The sequence below is a fragment of the Sminthopsis crassicaudata genome, chromosome 1 (genome assembly GCF_048593235.1).
Source record: "Sminthopsis crassicaudata isolate SCR6 chromosome 1, ASM4859323v1, whole genome shotgun sequence".
NCBI lineage: Eukaryota > Metazoa > Chordata > Mammalia > Dasyuromorphia > Dasyuridae > Sminthopsis > Sminthopsis crassicaudata.
The window spans coordinates 110,123,902-110,136,255 of record NC_133617.1 but is presented as its reverse complement, the minus strand read 5'-3'; positions in this window follow the sequence as shown (position 1 = coordinate 110,136,255).

The following is a 12,354-nucleotide window of genomic DNA, read 5'->3' as shown; positions in this document are numbered from 1 at the left end:
ATATATAGGTATATAAAATAAGCATAAAAATTAAGTATTTACTTACAATAAATCATAATTTCATGATCCCCACAGGAAGTTGCAAACCACAGTTTAAAAAGCTGGGCCCTAGGCAACCCTCTAAACCTATAAATTATGGAAGAAGTGCCAGTTTCTAGCCCTACATAGATGATGCAACAAAACAAAACACATTTAGTTTAATAAATGCTTCTTGATTGATGGTTTTGTCCAAATGTAATGAGGGTATCTCATACTTTTCAAATTTTGCTTTTTTTTTTTTTTTTTTTTTTTGCAGATTCTTAAAACATGCACTCACCATCTGTCAGGCTAAAGAGAAAACTGTCTAATACACATGGATGCTTAGTAAATTGGTACACTATATCTGGGTTGCCCCTCCTATTTTGTAACTAAATGATTTTAACTCTCTTCATTTGGGGCATTTAACACTGAAAAATATGATTTCTTTAGCTTGTCAAATGACAAACAATGCTTGTATTTAATCTAGTTGGTTTTTTTTTAAATTTTGTTTGTGCAAAGCAGTTCAACAAGTATTTATTAATCCACTGTTTTAGGCCTTGAACTATGATAAGATATCAAAATAATCATAATTACAACATTACCTGACTTGTTTTTTATATTTCCATTTCTGTTTTATACCCTTTTATGAGTAGAAATTGAAGCATGATTTAATTGGTGGATTAGTTGGGAAAGTTGCTCTATGAATGGAGATCAGCAATTGTTCCACAATTTGAGTCTTTGAGAATAGGCACCTAGATATTAATTGGCATACTGGGGATCATTTAGGCAATAGTGGTTAGAAGGGGAATTTGAACCCCACCTTTCCATGCCAAAGCTTCCTTTCTATCCACTCTACCACTCTGAATTTAATTTATAAATGCACAAGAGAGTTAGTAGTTTGTTTTCATTTTGTATTCTACATATACTTTTATCTATATCTAGCTCCCCTGTCAGAATATGAGCTTCTTGAAGAGAAGGACTTTTTTTTTTTCCCCATACTCTTGTTTTGTATTCCATAAAGTGCCTGTGACATAGTAGATATCTAATAACATAATGCTTGATTTTTGCTATTCGGAGTATCTTTCTAGATGTGACTCAGTTAATCCCTTTTGGATAGACCTTAGGTATAAATAAGCCCAATTTAAGCTTTGTTTAAGAGACTGTCTCTAGATTTCTACTATAAAATAGAGTGGTGAGTATGAAAATCTGTTTCAAGGGCAGGACCTCCCAAGACCTGAACCAGATAAGAGAGAATAAGCTCAGAGCTGGGGACCTTTAATAAGAGATGAAGTCCTTGTCTGTGCCAGGAGATTTTTGCACCAAGATTTTCTAAACTGTTTAAAAATCTTCCATACTAAAGGTGTGGAACCCATTTGTTAAAAATATGAAAAATGCAACACCTTCTGAGAAGAGGGAAATTCACTAGCCAAATTTAAACAAAAACCTTTGCATAATTGATGGATGGGACAGAAAAATGAGTCATGATTTAGTAATGAAAGCCAGTGCTATACTTCATCCTTTTACAACCATGTATCTCTAGAAGGAATTTTTTTTTTAAAGTTATGATAGCCATTAAAGTCAACCAAGTATCAACATAAAACTGAATGTGAAATCAGATTTTCAAATCACTATATCACAAAATCATACATCAAGACTTTCAAAAAATAATGAACACAATCACATTGTTCTCATTAAAATACTATTAATAATAATTTTAGTTGGGGAGAGAAAGGTTTTTTTTAAACCATTAATAAATAAGAGAGCTTCCTCATCAGACTTCCTTAGGAAAAAAAATCATTCATCTAGTACCTATCTCTAATAAATAAAATCATTATTTTAAAAGTGTTCATTTTATCCTTTTAAAAAGTTTGTGTTTGAGGATTTGTATAGCAGTGTGTGTATATAATTTATATAGAATAGGGAAAGAGATCTCCAGTTTACTGAATGTATATGATCAAATTTTTTTTAAAATTACTTTTTTTTTTTTTAAATTTTAGCTTTTTATTTACAAGATAGATGCATGGGTAAATTTTTTAGCATTGATCCTTGCAAAACCTTCAGTTCCAACTTTTCCCCTCCTCCCCACTCCCTCCCCCAGATGGCAGGTAGACCAATACATGTTAAATATGTTAAAGTAGATGTTAAATACAATATTTGTGTACATATTATACAGTTATCTTGCTGCACAAGAAAAATCGGATTTAGAAAGAAGGTAAAAATAATCTGAGAAGGAAAACAAAAATGCAAGCAGACAAAAAAAGGAGTGAAAATGCAATGTTGTGGTCCACACTCTATTCCCATAGTTTTTCCTGGGTGTAGCTGGGTTCTCTTTATTAAAGAACAATTGGAACTATTTGGTTCATCTCATTTTTGAAGAGAGCCACGTCTATGTGATCAAGTTTTAAGGAAGCAGAAATATAGGCTTATTTTCTAAAAGTACAAACCCTTCTCTAATTGTATCAAGAAGACACAATATGATTGGGCAAGAAAACAAATCAGTCAAGCCTCTTCGGACTTTAAATCGCTAAACGTGAAGAAATCCCAGAAATCGAGGCTCAGCAGTTATAGAGAGAGACCTCCCTCCTCGCTCTCCCTGGTCCGGTTCCTCCCGATCCCGACTCTCCCATCCCTTCTGGAGAACAGGACTTTTCTCTCTCCGCCTTTCCCCTATCAGTAGTGACATCTCTAGCAGCTGGGTGGAAGATTGCAAATCGTGGAAGAGATTATAAACTGGAAACGACTTGTACAAGAAACTCCTGCAGCGGAGGAAACAGAACGGGATTTCTCTCTACCTGTTTCCATACACATCATCTATGTAACTTTCAAGGAGTCCTGCTAAATCAGCAGGAGGCACTGGATTCAGTGAAGGTTACAGCCACATGCTTCGGACAGGCATGGATACAGTAACCAGAGGGAGGAAGCAGCTTTAAGGGCTGTGACCCCAGACAATCGAGAGGCACAATCTGGGGATTAGACAAAGCAATACTCTGGATAGAAATGCTACATTCAAAGGAGGTTGCATAAAGATTCTACCAAAGAGAAAGAAAGCATTTCCCAAATCCTGCCTTATCAGGATTTGTGAGTTGCCAGATGCCTTACTACATTATATTTTATGTTTGAGCACACTCTTCCCGTGGATGATGGATGTGTACTAGATTTTTTGGGAAAGATTTTTTTTTTAACTGTTGCTTATGATTATGCCATTTTAGTAAATAACTTTTCTAAGAATTAATTACTCTACTGGATTGACTATTAATGGGAAGTTGGAAGCTCATGAGCCCCATAGGGTGACCCTCTAGAACCCCAGATAGCAACTGCTCTTTAGAGACATAATCTATTAGGAGAATAGTTCATTTATAAGTAAATAAATATGCATGTAGGTATGCATATATAGGCAGATAGATCATACATACTCACAAATTTTTACTGATATAAATGAAAAAGTTGTAAAGTACTCATTTTCTAGTACTTCCTTGGACTTAAGAAGAGAAATTTGTGATGTAAGTCTTCTTACTGTCCAGGATCATTTATAGATTTTGATTTATATTTATATATGATTTAAACATCATAGATTTTCCAGGGACTGTTTCCTACGATTTTATATTTGTTCTCCATTATCCAACTTTTCATGACTTCATTTGGGATTTTTTTTTTTATTTTTGGTCAAAGACACTGGAGTGGTTTGCTATTTCCTTCTCCAGCTCATTTTACAGATGAGTAAATTTAGTTAATTGACTCATCCAGGGTATCATAATTTAAGTAAGTGTCCGAGGCCAAATTTGAACTCAGGAAAATAAATCTTTTTGACTCTGGATCTAGTGCTCTATCTACTATGCCAATTAGTGCTGGTAAGGGTAAAACAACCACAAGAAAAAGAGGAATATCAGGTCACAATCAAAGCCCAGACCCACTGTTCCTAGTGTTTTTCTTTATTAGTCTCAGATTGACCATATTTCATAAGTTGGTGGCTTAAGGAAGGTTAATTGTCATTCTTAACTATGATCAGATCAGGCCACATTTACAGAAGTGTTTGTGGTTCAAGGCAGTAAATTTTAGGAAGGAAATAGAAAAGATGGAACAGAATAGAAATAGAAATGGAATAGAAGACAACCAGGATTATGAAAAGAGTAGAAACCCTATATGAATCATTTGAAGGAAATAGGAATATTTAGCTTAGTGACAGGGAACAAGTATTTATTAAGCACTATTTATGTGCCAGGTATGAAATATAAATCTCTTGGACTCAGAAAGGGGTAAAGTTAAAAGCCTATTTTATTTACATTCTTGCAAGAAGAGTGTATGAAATTCTTGTGAAATTCAAGGGACATACACACACCAAAGTTGAAAGGTCCTTCTTGTCCTATTCCCCAATGTAGGCCCCTCTCTCCATTCCCTATTGGCTGGGTGCAACAGGTTTACATGCTTCTCTGTCCCACCTTCTTCAAATTATTCCTTGGTATGTTCTCCCTCCCACCACATACATTGCATGACTATTAAAAAGAGCCTTAGTTCCTCCTGGGGAGAAGTTAATATTTATAAGCTAATTGTGCAAGAGCACTTCAAGCAAAGCTTATCCTTTACCTTACTTAACTATCTCCTAACCTTGAACAGGACAGAACCAGTTACATTACATTTTATCTAGTCCTGCTACTCTGAACTTATGGAAACAAACACTTTGTTATATTTTTCACCAGATGCTTTACAAATATTGTCTCAGACCAAAAAAAAAAAAAAAAAAAAGTCTAATAGCTTATATGTTGAGCTAATGAGTTCCTAGACTTTGCCTCTGGGATCACTTCTAATCCTGAGGAACTGCAATTCTGATGTATATGTATCAATTATATCCTATGAACTAGTGTGACCCACCAGAGGTGTGCTGAAGCCAGCAATAGTGAGAATGGATTGTTAAATTTACAGTGTGAGCATTTATACCTTGGGAATTGGCTACAAATTTAAGAGTTTGATTTACTATTTGATTAATGTTGATTGTCTGAAAGATAAATGTTGATGTCTTAAGAAAGCATGGGAAAATGTTAACAAAGCAGCTTAAACTTAAAGATGTCTCATGAATATTTTTCTTTTTTAAAAAAATATTATTTTATTTTTCCAAATACATTCAAAGATAGTTTTCAATATTCACTTTGCAAAACCTTGAATTCCAAATTTTTGTCCCTCTCCTTCCCTTCCTCCCTTCCCAAGAAAGCAAGCAATCCAATATAGGTAAAACATGTGCAATTCTAGACATATTTTCAAACATATCATGCTGCACAAAAATATCAGATCAAAAGGGAAAACATACGAGAAAGGAAAAAAAAAACAAAAACAAGCAAACAAACAACAACCAAAAAAGATGAAAATATTATGCTTTGATCCACATTCAGTTTCCATTATTCTTTCTCTGGATGTAGATGGTTCTCTCCGTTATAAGTCTGTTGGAATTGCTCTGAATCACCACCTTGTTGAAAAGAGCCAAGCCCATCACAATTGATGACCAAACTTGCTGTTGCTGTGTAAAATGTTCTCTTGGTTTTGCTTACTTCATTCAGCATCAATTCATGTAAGTCTTTCCAGTCTTTCTGAAATCAGCCTGCTCATTATTTCTTACAGAACAATAATATTCCATTAAATTAATATACCATAACTTGTTCAGCCATTTTCTTAACTGATGGGCATGCACTCAATTTCCAATTCCCTTGCCATGACAAAAAAGGCTACTACAAACATTTTTGTACATGTGAGTTCTTTTTCCTCTTTAATGATTTCTTTGGGATATAGACCCAGTACAGACACTGAATCTTAGGGTGTGTATGGTTTTATAGCCAAATAGCTTTCCAGAATGGCTGGATCAGTTCACAGTTCCACCAACAATGAATTAGTATTCCAGTTTCCCCACATCCCCTCCAAAATTTATCATTATCCTTTCCTGTCATCTTAGTCAGTCTGAGAGATGTGAAGTGGGTATCTCAGGGTTGTCTTAATTTGCATTTGTTTAATAGTAATTTACAGCATTTTTTTTCATGACTAGAAATGGCTTTAATTTCTTCATCTGAAAATTGTCGGTTCATATCCTTTGACCATTTATCAACTGGGGAATGGCTTGTATCATGCATGTTATTTCAGAGTCATTTGTTATGCATTTACCAAAACACCCCAGCAAATGACAACTGAAATCTAGAAACATTCATTTGAATGAGTTTTCATTTCCTTCCCCATACTTAAAGGTATCAGGACTGTTACAACAGCCATTTCTGCACACTTCCTAGTGGAGGTGCTAACAAGCAACAAAGGAGAGAAGTGGGTAGGGAGAGTGGAAAGGAAGGGAGGAAGGGAGGAAAGCAAGAAAGCAAGTAAGTAAGCAAACAAGAAAAAGAAAAGAAGGAAAGGAAAAGAAAGAAAGGAAGAAAGAAAGAGAAATGTAAGAGTTTTGAATGATCCAAGACTAAAGGCTGGCAGAATTTTAGGAAGGCACAATGATAATTTCATCCTGAATATTAAAGGATTAACAATATTTACAGAAATGTTGTGATGAAAAAGATGTAAGAAAAAAGCTGAGAACTCTGAAAGGCACTGTTTAAAACACAAAGTATTTATTAAAGTCAGAATCCCAAGGATTCTTTTTTTCATCTGAATTCACAGAATCGCACATTAAGAGTTCTAGAGCACCTACAGCATCATTCACTCATTTGAAAAGTGAGGAAACTGAAATCTAGAGAGTCAGTCTTAAATTTCAGAGTTAAGCAGAAGAGCAAGGACTTAAAACTAGGTGCTAGCTAGTGGCTTAAATGTTTAACCAGGAGTCAGACAAGAGTTTGAATTCTGCTTCAGGCATGTTTTCCCTTGTTAGATTGTGAGCTCTTGAAGGCAGGGATTGTTTTGTCTCTTCTTTTCCCTTCCTTCTTCCTATAGGAATATATCTGTGCTTATCTTTCCCAGACCTGTTAACTTTGGATTTTATAATTCATAGTTCTTTGCTTTTCTGTATTTTAATTCTTTATTTTTGATGTCAGATTTTAGTGAAAAATTATCAGGTAAATATTTCCCCTTCTGGTTTCTTTCCTTTTTATTCTGAATGGATTGCTTTTTTGTTGCATGAAAATTAATAACCAAAATCATCTATTTTACAAAGTTTTAGACTCTCCCATCTTCCCCCTCCACTTCCCAAATGCAATAGATTATCATTGAATTTTTTTAAATTAAAGCTTTTTATTTTCCAAACATATGCATGGATAATTTTCCAACACTGGCTCTTGCAAAATCTTGTTTTCCAAATTTTCTTCACCTTCCTTCCATCCCCTCCCCTAAAAGGTAAGTAATCCAATGTATGTTAAACATGTTAAATACAATATATATTGTGCTTTTGAAAAAAAAATTTGGAATATATTAGAAACTATTATATGGGATTAAGATCTAATTTATATATATATATTTTTGCCATGCTACTTGTTATTCAGTTTGCCAGTTTATATTAAATAATAATTGCTTTCCCCAATGTTTTGTGATTGGGATTCATCAAACACTAAAATGATGGTTCTAATTCTTTATAACCTATGCTGTTCTAGTCAACTAATTTTTTTTTTTAATTAATAAAATAGCACTAACTGGTTCAGGCAATTATTCTTTATTGTATAATTTGTCACTTGAAGTAAAATTGTTTTTCATTTTTTTCTTCATTATTCTCTAATCTCTTTTTTTATTTTGGCCTATTTGTTCCTCAATAGAAATTAAAAATTCAACAACATTTATTAAGTTCCTACTTGGCAAGCAGTACCATACCTGAGAATCCAAAATAGACAACAAACCCATTTATGTTCTCAGGGAGTTTTCATTTTCCTAGAGGAATAAAGCAAGTACATTAAAACAACAACAACAACAAAACCCATAAAAGACAATTGAAGAGAAGAGAGCTTGGATAACTACAAATCTTGGAAAGCTTCACAAAGAAAGTAGTCCCAAGCTAAGTCTTGAAGATAAGAATTCTGAGAATGAGATTTGAGGAGGAAGTGTGTTACATATTCTATTTGCTTTCTCATCTCAGAATGTTTTTATTTTTATTTTTTTTCTAGTTGAATCTCTAGCATTCCATAAATGAAAGAAATCTTAACTACTATGATATTGTTGTTTGCCCTTCATTTTTGAAGAGGACCAATAACTTCACAGGGTAATATCTTAATTTGAGCTTGAATTAGATTTAAGTAAGTCAGAGTTGCACAAAGTTATCAGCCTCACTCTGTTCACTAAAGTCATGAAAATCCAGGGGAAGACAAAGTCAGCATGATGGTTCTGGATGCAGAGGATGACATCTTCTCTGTCTAACCAAGCCCTAAGCAATCCACAGAGCCTGCTTCAGATACCTTCATGATCTTTGGAGCAAACTATTATCAGCTCATACTGCCTGGAAGTCTTCACAGGCTTGTGGTAGACCTGCACCCAATTCATTGATGGGTTTGAAGTCTATTAGTTCCTTTGCTGACATGGGTTTTACCAAGATTTGGCTATTGCACATGCTACAGTTTCTTGGAACCATAAGTGGACACCAAATGTGGATGAGAAGCTCTCAAAAGGACCTCACAGCAGAGGTACTAGTCCTTCCTTAACACCCCCAAATGACCAACATAATATAGCTGACAAGAGGTTACCCATTCCCTGTTTGAAGATGTCCAAGGATGGAGGAACCCCTCCGTCATTCAAGATAACCCATTCCACTTTTGATCATGTCTAATTATTAGTAAGTTGTACTATGTATCAAGCTTAAATAGACCTCTTTCTACCTTTTCACACATTGTTCTTGGTTCCTCTCTTTGAGGCCAAATAGAACAAATCTAGCCTTTCATCTTTCATCTCTTGTTGTATTCTCTGAATCTTTTCTTCTCCAGGGTATTTCCAGTGCTTTCAACTATTCTCTTGTGACATGGACTCAAATTCTTTTATCCACCTGGCCCCTACCTCTGGATCTCCAACTTATTAAGTCTTTCTTAAACTATGGTACCCATAACTGAACAAAGTATTCCACATGAGACCTGAGTGAATGAAACTAATGAAACTAACAGCTCCTGTATAGGGAGGCTCTGTCTCTCTTAATACTACCCAAGATCATGTTGGGGTTTTTGGCTGCTACATTATCTTGTAGATTCCTATGTTGATATTTCAATTCACTAAAATTCCTACATCTTAAAAAAGGAAAATTTTTATTATAACCTAAACAAATCATCAACAAACACAAACATTTCATTATACAAATAAAAAGACTTGCACAGGAAACTGAAGTTTGGTTAATTTTTTTTTTTTTTTAAGGAAGTATATATAGTTAAAGAGATCAACAGAAATTTTGTTTTCCTCTGTGTATTAAAAAATATTTTATTGCCAGCCGCCTGGTTGGTCTAATCTAGCAGAAGGGGCAGTTAGGTGGGGCAGTGGATAGAGTGGACTTCCCTGAAGTCAGGAGGACCTGAGTTCAAATGTGACCTCAGACACTTAACACTTCCTGGCTATGTGACCCTGGGCAAGTCACTTAACTCTAATTGCCTCAACAACAAATAAATGAATGAATGAATGAATGAATGAATAAATCTTTAGCAGTGGTCCTTATTCCTTTTCTAAGGCAGCTATGTGGTGCAGTGGATAGAGTGCTAGGCCTGAAGTTAGGAAAATTTCTTTGAGTTCAATTTTGGCCTCAGATTTACTCACTGGACAAGTTATTTAATGCTACTTACCTCAGTTTTCACATCTGTAAAATGAGCAGAAGAAATTGGTAAATTACTTAAGTATCTTTACCAAGGTCATGGTCAGACCCCATGGTCAGGGTCTAAAAGGATCATGCAAAGTTGAGCATAACTGAACAATTCTTTGCCTGAGACCATAATACTTTCATATTCATCCTTGTGTCATGGTAGTCATTCTTCTGCATATTTCCTTTTAGAGTCAAAGTAGTTGTTAAGTACTTTGGACTAGTAAGACAAGGGCCTTTTTTTTTTTTCTCATTGGAATTGTTTCCCTGTTTGATAATTTCATTCTTGAGCATTTCCTATCCCTCCTCATAGCATTTTAATCCAGGAATTTATCTATCTTTTCTCTGAATCCTTTGTAATACTTTTCCAAATTCAAGGGTGAACACTACACTTTGATTTCCTCATCTCTTATCATAAACCCTAGAAGGCAGTGGTCATTTTTCTTCAGGGTTCTCATCATTTATATTCCAGCAACCAGATTTTCCTTGTTAGTAAGGATATCCTTTTGTTGGCTCCTCTCATTTTTTGATAGACAATATGATTACTGAAACAACTTAAGCTATTCTGCTTTTAGCAAGGAGAAAGTACCAGGTCTGGATAACTAAAGTTCCCCATCACTCATATCATGCCTCAGTGTCAGCCTCCTGATCTGTTTCTTATACTTCTTATCCTATTTCCTCTTTCTTTCCAGATAGTCTCCAATATACTCCAATACAAAAAAAAAAAAAAAAAAAAAAAAAATTTCCCCTCCCCTTAACTTACACTTAGATATTTGTCATGCTTCTCCCTTCAGGTTCTTGGCCTTCCTAATATCAAGATACCTTATTATTTAATGATATCACTCTTTCCCTCATCAATAGAGCCTGCGCCCCTTACCCTTTTATAAATGAAATAATCCTCTCCAGAACGAGTGATGTGGGATCAAATTTGTCATTTAGCTCTAGTGGCCAATTCCTGTTTTTTGTTTAAACTTTAAGGCATTGGGTTTTATTATTATCTTGTTTTCCTGTGAACTTATGGGTGCAACTGCTATTCTTGTTTCATTGTAGTTATTCTTTATATTTCTAGCTTGAGGGACATAAAGTAACCTCTCTCTCCACTATCCTTTTTAAAGCCATTTTTATAAAATTTGCAAGACATCCAAAAAATGCATTCTTATGAGCTTTTGTTTGGTGTATTCCATCTCTGATCAGGGATATGTTATCTAGAGATAGTCCGACTTTGGGGAAGAAAGACTTGGAGGCACCAATCTTGATTCACTTGCATGCCCTGCTCTTTCTTTAGAAGGAAAAAAAGCTGTGTGGAAGCAGCTTTTTCCACGTCAATTAAACATGGAAGCACGCAGTAAGCTGAGAGATAAAGCTAAGTGGAGGGAAGAGCACTACTTTCTCTTGCTTCTTGTTTTTGGAAGGTAATTTTTTGGAAGAATCTCCTTCAAAAAAAATTTTTTTTAAAGGAAGGCTAGAGTGAGCTGTACCTCCATCCTCAAGACTTTCTGTCCAAAGATATGCTATCCACATATATTCAACTATGGTCCAAAATCCAAATCCTATTATATATTCCTAAACCAGCTATTTATTTCCCATGCTTTTTCTTTTGTTCGTCCCTTGCTTTAAATAGGCAACAATGAGAAAATACAACCAGGATTTCATGGTCTTTTCTTACCCAAGATTTTATAATTATTGGCAATGCTTTTTCTATGTTCCATCTGGTATTATCATTTGTACATAAGTGAATCATCACAAGTGGGAATGAGGTTCTCATATTCTGGACATGTTCCAAGAATACAACTGACCTCTTTTATTTATTGCTGTCGTGAACAGCTCAACAAATAACTTTTTTATTTTTGAGCAAGCAATGCTACTAATGTTGTTTTTTCTGCCCTTTATTGGATTGATGATCTCTCACTTAATAGCTTTATTTATCAGAACTATATGATTCTTTGACCCACTGTTTAATCAATTAGCATTTGTCAAGAATCTGCTATATAAGCATCAGTCACTTTGCTAAGTACTAGGACTACAAAGAAAAACCAAAACCAATCCCTGTCCACAAGGAACTCACATTTTAACTGGGGAAACAACACAAACATATATAGGTATAATAACTAATACATACAAGGTAGCTGTAGAGAGAGGTACCTTTTTAAAAAAGAACAATATTTTTTCCCAGAGTATCCAAGCTTCCTCTTCAGGAAAAATTTTGACTCCATTTTTGCATTTTGGAATATTTTATCTCAAATTCCCTCCCCCAGCCCTCTGTTCTTAATAATAGAGTATAATCATCTTGTAACTGGTTCCTTGGTACTTAAAACTTTCTAGATGGAACTTTTCACATGTATTTTCTCTTGGAAGCTCTGGATTTTGGTTTTATTTTTTGTTTGGAGTCTTTTGAGAGGCGACCTGTGGATTCATTCTATCTTCACTTTATCCTCTTGTTCTAATAGATTTGGCACATTTTTTTTTTTTTTTAAATGATTCTAAGTGTGGTATCCAGTTCTCTTTGGAAGTCTCATGCTTAAAGTATGTTTTCCAAATCACATTTTTTATATAACTCATACTACTTTTTGGTTTTTAATTTTAAAAATTCACTTAAATATTTCTCATAGTCT